Genomic DNA, 7,424 nt, shown 5'->3' on the forward strand with positions numbered 1-7,424 from the left:
TCTCTGACCATCTCCTGTATCATGTCTGCAGTCTCTGACTATCTCCTGTATCATGTCTGCAGTCTCTGACCATTTCTTGTATCATGTCCGCAGTCTCTGACCAACTGCTGTATCATGTCCACAGTCTCTGACCATCTCTTGTATCATGTCCGCAGTCTCTGACCATCTATTGCATCATGTCTTCAGTCTCTAACCATCTCCTGTATCATGTCCGCAGTCTCTGACTACCTACTGTATTATGTCCGCGGTCTCTGACCACCTCCTGTATAATGTCCGCAGTCTCTGACCATCTCCTGTATCATGTCTGCAGTCTCTGACCATCTCCTGTATCATCTCTGCAGTCTCTGATTATCTCCTGTATCATGTCTGCGGTCTCTGACCATCTCTTGTATCATGTTTGCAGTCTCTGACCATCTCCTATATCATGTCTCCAATCACTTACTCAAACTTAAACACATTGCTAAAAGTATTAGCTATGTGTTTGTGCCGAAGTTAGGACTGTGCAGGGGAAGCAGAGAGTGTAAAAGGGGGCACTGTGATTAGAGAGACGGGGGGGGGGGGGCAGACTGCAAAAGACTGCAAGGGGCACTGTGATGGGGGCTATGAAATTGGTCCAATAAATAGTCTTGAAAATATTACACATTTTTTGTGGGTGTTTTTACATTTTAAAGTTGGGGGGGGGGGGGGCAAATATAGGATCCGCCCCAGGTGTCAAATGCTCTAGGTATGCCACTGCTCACACCAGCTATTTTTTGGCAGCTTGTACATCCCAGAGGAACACCACAGTCTCCTTGACTTCTAGTATAATGTAACAAATATTAGAATTGAAGCACCACATCACTGCTAAGAGGTCCAGATGCAACTTTATTCTAATAAAGTCAGGGTACCCAACAAGTTTCCGGGGTCCAAATGCACCTCTTTAATAAGGACTAAGAAGAACATTAGAACATTTTTTATATCAACCTGATTTAAATACAATATCCCCTCCTCTGGGTCATATTTAAAGTCAAATAGCCAATAGTATTGGAAGTGTCAAAAGTAATACACAAAAACTTCAAACAAACATGAGAACATGAATACTAAACTATAACAGTTCATAAAAAAAACATTGATAAAGAAAATAATATTTACCACTATCATTATAAAAATAATACATTCTGGTTAATATATTGATCTAATATATTTATTCTTACTAGGTGAATATGTTAGCCCCTGTTCACACTAAGGCGACCTGTGAGGCGACCTGGTCGCCTCACAGGTCGCCGCAGGTCGCCTCCCATAGGAAAGCTGCGGACCTGTTCTAATAGGAGCGACACAAGTCGCTCCGACTTAGAAAAAGGGTCTGGAGCTTCTTTGGGGCGACCTGGAGGCGACCGCCATAGACTTCAATGTTATGAAGTCCGTGGCGGCCGCTCCGAGGTCGCAGCGCGCTGCTCGCACCGCGATCTCGGAGGTCGCCCCGGGAAGTAGCGTCGCTAGCGTCGTGAACCGGCGCATAACCAGAATGTATAATGTTAATAATAACAGTAGAAATAATAATAATAATTATTATCATTATAGATTTTTTTATATTATTGTTTAGTAGTTTTTTTTTACTTCCAATACTATTGGTTATTTGGTTTTTAATATGACCCCGAAGATGTTTGTTAACCTCCCTGGCGGTATGATTCTTTTGGATTTTAGGTGCTGAAAGCGGTACCATTATTTTAGGTGCTGAAAGCATGTAATTCTTGTGAATGAGCAGCCCAAACCAACTGTATACATTTATTATACATATTATATATATATATATATATATATATATATATATATATATATATATATGTATGTACACATATATTATGTATACATATATTATATATATATATATATATATATATATAATGTATACAGTTGGTTTGGGCTGCTCATTCACAAGAATTATGTGTGTATATATATATATATATATATATATATATATATACATATATATATATATATATATATATATATATACATACATATATATATATATATATATATATATATATATATATATATACATATATATATATGTATATATATATATATATATATATATATATATATATATATACATATATATATATGTATATATATATATATATATATATATATATATATATATATAATATGTGTGTGTATATATATATATATGTATATGTGTGTATATATATATACATATATATATACATATATTTACATAAAAAGTACAGTAAAACTGCAGGAAAGGGCACTGGGGGGTAATGTAATGTGATTTTATTTTATTTTGAACGATATCAGTGTGTTTGGTGCATTTTACATTCGAATTTGCCGCCGGTTCCACCCCCCGGCGGACGTCACGTCGCCGGAGACGGAAGCCGGGGCTCGCAGACGATCGGGAGAGAGCTCCGCCGCCGCACACCGCTCGCAGTCTTCGCTGGATCCCGGAGAAAAGGTAAGTAAAACCTCCTCCAGCATCCAGCGATCTTCTTAGCGCTACCCCGAGTGTGACTCGGGGTTACCGCTTTTGGCACTAAAATCTTACCCCGAGTCACACTCGGGAATACAGCTAGGAAGGTTAAAGACCCCCAAACTATATATTTCTTGAAAGCACATGACCAGTAGAATACAAATAAGGTGCTACTGATTGTTAGGGCACAATGATATTTGCGCAAATATTTATCAAACAATATTTTCGCTAAAAAATACTCTAAAATCATTATTAGAACATAAAAACACAGCCCACTTTACAAAATTCCTACTAAATATAAAAGCTAACCTGTATTGAGTTAATAAATAACCACTAAATTAAAGTAAATTTTAGATTGCTCCTTTTTGCAAAATGGTTAAAATAGAACATACGCAAACATGGAAATATCCAAATTTCTCTAAAAATCTGGAGGTTTTCATTGTTCCCTTACAGCTTTCAGAGTTTGTTTAAGACCCCCCAAACCATACATTTTCTGAAAGCACATGACTTCTGGAATAAAAAAAGATGGTGCTACTGATTTTTACGCCCTGCCATATTTGTGCAAATGTTTATCAAATCCATATATTCGCTAAAAATTATCTAAAATAATTTTTAGCAGATATAAACAAAGCACATTTTACAAAATTCCTGCTTAATTCCTACAAAATATAAAGCTTAACCTGTATTGAGTTAATAAATAACAAATATTTGTAATTTTTCTAAAATTACGCCTATTTTGAAAAAGGTGAAAATTGAATGTGCGCAAAAATGTAAATAATTGATTTCTCTAAAAATCTAAAGGTTTTCATTGTTTCCTTCCAGCTTTCAGAGTTTGTTAAAGACCCCCCCCCCCAAACCATATTGTTTCTGAAAACATAGGACCAGTAGAATAAAAGGAATGTGCTACCGATTTTTAAGGCAACACGATATTTGCGCAAATGTTTACCAAAGCAATATTTTCGCTAAAAATACACTAAAATCATTATTAGCAGATACAAACACAGCAAATGTTACAAAATTCCTGCTATATTCCTACTAAATATAAAAGCTTAACCTGTATTGAGTTAATAAATACAAATATTTGTAAATTTTAAATTGCATCTTTTTGCGACATTGTGAAAACTGCACTTACACAAAACTATAAATAACCACATTTCTATAAAAATCTGGAGGTTTTAATTTTTCACTTTCAGCTTTTAGAGTTTTTAGAAAGACCCCACCAAAATATACATTTTCTGAAAGCAAAGGGACATTAGAATAAATGAGAGATGCTATTTATTTTAAGGTCCTGCGATATTTGCGCAAATGTTTACCCAAACAATATTTTCACTAAAAATAAACTAAAATCATTAATTGGATCGTTCATTCATACATGGCAAATTTTACACAATTCCTAATAAGTTCCTTCTAAATATAAAAGCTAAACCTGTAGGGAGTTATTAAATAACAAATATTTGTACATTTTAAATTGCGCCTTTTTGAGAAATAGTGAAAATCAGAGGTATGCAAAAATTTCTCTAAAAATCTGGAAGCACGTGACCAGTAGAATAAGAAGAAGGTGCTACTAATTTTTAAGGCACCACAATATTTGTGCATATGTTTATCAAACCAATATTTTTACTAAAAATACACTAAAACCATTAATTGAATGGATTCATGCATGGCAAAATGTACAAAATTCCTGCTAAATTCCTACTAAATATAAAAGTTAAACCTATATTGAGTTAATAAATAAATTATTAATAAATAACAAATATTTGTACATTTTAAATTGGCCCTTTTTGTGAAATGGTGAAAACTGAAGGTACGCAAAACTGTAAATAAAAACAATTTACTCCGGAGGTTACCTTTTTTCACTTACAGCTTTTAGAATTTGAAAAGATCCCTCAAACCATACATTCTCTGAAAGCACATGACCTGTAGAATAAAAAACGTGCTACTGATTTTTTTGGGCTCCGCAATAATTGCACAAATGTTCATCATATCACTAAATTCACAAAAAATACACTAAAATCATTATTAGTGCACATAAACACAAACACGACATAACTTACAAAATTCCTGCTAAATTACTACTAAAGCATCGTTCACATGTGGCATTATAAAGTCTACGCCCATGGAGGTCCATGTTTACCCGCACAGGGATGCACAGGTGTTCAATTGGGATGCAACGGCTGAACAGGCATAGTTGGTGTTCCCAACCTGACATCTGTGTGGGTGTGGGTGTGGGTGAACGACCCCAAACACAGACAGTGGGAGCTCAGGGACATGCACATGGACCTACATGGATGAAAATCTGTTTGTGCAACTGCTACATTCCAAATGACATCAATGGGACTGCCTACACAGAAATGCACAGAACACCTGTGCATCCCTGTAAAGGTATATATGCCCGATGTGAACAAGGCCCCTTTCACACAAGCAGACCGATCCGGTCTGCCTATCCGTTTTTAAGGGGGCCCAATCGGACCACCCATTGTTTTCAATGGAGAGGCTGATGTAAATGAACATGTGTCTGTTTACACCCGCCTGCTTCCAATCCGAACCACTAAAAACAGACGGATTGGGGATCCCATTCCCCATCCATCTAGCAGATCGGATTGGATGGTATCGGGTGGAAATGGACAGGTGGTCTGTTTTCATCTGACCGTCCCATATGCAGGCTGTGTCTGTGTCCACTCTGCATCAGCAGAGCGGACGCATACCTGTCATCTGCCTGCTCAACGGGGATGAGCAGACAGATCCCCACTGAGCAGGCGGATCTGCTTGACAGAGTCCGCTCCATGTATTTTTTTTATTTTTTAACTTTTTTCCTTTTTAAATTTTAAATTTAAACTTACCATGCCCCCCAAGCCCCATCTTCACCAGCACCCACCCCCCCTCAGCCTGACAGCTCGCTGCTGGAGCTCAGTGTCAGTTAGCTGCAGGCGAAGGGAGTGGAAGAAAGGGATGCCGCCGAAGCAGCAGGGATGGATCAGGAGTTTGGGAGGCCGGTGCGGGGGGGGGGGGGACATATTGTGATCCCCACCAAGCCACAGCAGCACCTGAAGCCGGCAGGAGTTGCAGAGGAAGGATGTCGGCTTCTAAAGGTAGCTGCAGGGGATTGGGTTTGCGGGGGAGGTCAGATCGGTGTGGGGGGTAATAAGTGCTGGGGGATGAAGGGGGTATGAAAGGAGAATGGGGGGAGCATTTTTAGATGACAGGGAGCGGGCAGGAGATGGATGAATGATAACAACATTTATACCTTTTCCATGGTATTATCAAATCCCACTTGGGGCTGTCTCACTGCGCATCGGCGCCAGCCATGGGAGGGTCGGTGTGAACCCATTTCAGGTGCATGCGCCAGATGTGGGATTATCTTTTACCATCTCCACCCCTCCGTTCGGCGTCTGCATGACACTGGCGGGGACCCACTGGGCTATTAAGTCGAGCACAACCTCAATTCACATGTCTGTCCAACACTTGATGCAGATACTGGGATTGCTTCTATGAACTTGGAATACCATAGGCAAGATTTTTTGAGGGGCTATCTCTATTTTCACTGCTGGATTCTCACTGGATTCACATTTCACTCACGCATAAGCAATCGTTCTTTAATTGATTTGGCACATGACTATTGACTATTTCTTTCCTAACTCCTCTGTTCAATTTACTCACTTTTTCCACATGTATACTTTGGAGTAATTTCTTGTAGATTTACTAGACACCCCACTCTGGCATTATTATTTACTCTCATTGAATATATGCTATAACCTGATATAAACTATATATATATAATTTTTTTTTTTTTTTTTTTTTAGATCAGCGTGGTCTACAGTATACAGTGCCTTACGAAAGTATTCGGCCCCCTTGAACTTTTTGACCTTTTGCTACATTTCAGGCTTCAAACATAAATATATAAAACTGTAAGTTTTTGTGAAGAATCAACAAGTGGGACACAATCATGAAGTGGAATGAAATTTATTGGATATTTCAAACTTTGTTAACAAATAAAAAAGTGAACAATTGGGCGTGCAAAATTATTCAGCCCCTTTACTTTCAGTGCAGCAAACTCTCTCCAGAAGTTCAGTGAGGATCTCTGAATGATCCAATGTTGACCTAAATGACTAATGATGATAAATAGAATCCACCTGTGTGTAATCAAGTCTCCGTATAAATGCACCTGCACTGTGATAGTCTCAGGGGTCCATTTAAAGCGCAGAGAGCATCAAGAAGAACAAGGAACACACCAGGCAGGTCTGAGATACTGTTGTGGAGAAGTTTAAAGCCGGATTTGGATACAACAAGATTTCCCAAGCTTTAAACATCCCAAGGAGCACTGTGCAAGCGATAATATTGAAATGGAAGGAGTAACAGACCACTGCAAATCTACAAAGACCTGGCCGTCCCTCTAAACTTTCAGCTCATACAAGGAGAAGACTGATCAGAGATGCAGCCAAGAGGCCCATGATCACTCTGGATGAACTGCAGAGATCTACAGCTGAGGTGGGAGACTCTGTCCATAGGACAACAATCAGTCATATACTGCACAAATCTGGCCTTTATGGAAGAGTGGCAAGGAGAAAGCAATTTCTTAAAGATATCCATAAAAAGTGTTGTTTAAAGTTTGCCACAAGCCACTTGGGAGACACACCAAACATGTGGAAGAAGGTGCTCTGGTCAGATGAAACCAAAATCAAACTTTTTGGCAACAATGCAAAACATGATGTTTGGCGTAAAAGCAACACAGCTCATCACCCTGAACACACCATCCCCACTGTCAAACATGGTGGTGGCAGCATCATGGTTTGGGCCCGCTTTTCTTCAGCAGGGACAGGGAAGATGGTTAAAATTGATGGGAAGATGGATGGAGCCAAATACAGGACCATTCTGGAAGAAAACCTGATGAAGTCTGCAAAAGACCTGAGACTGGAATGGAGATTTGTCTTCCAACAAGACAATGATCCAAAACATA

This window comes from Pelophylax lessonae, assembly GCF_965119305.1.
Source record: "Pelophylax lessonae genome assembly, chromosome: 13".
Classification (NCBI taxonomy): domain Eukaryota; kingdom Metazoa; phylum Chordata; class Amphibia; order Anura; family Ranidae; genus Pelophylax; species Pelophylax lessonae.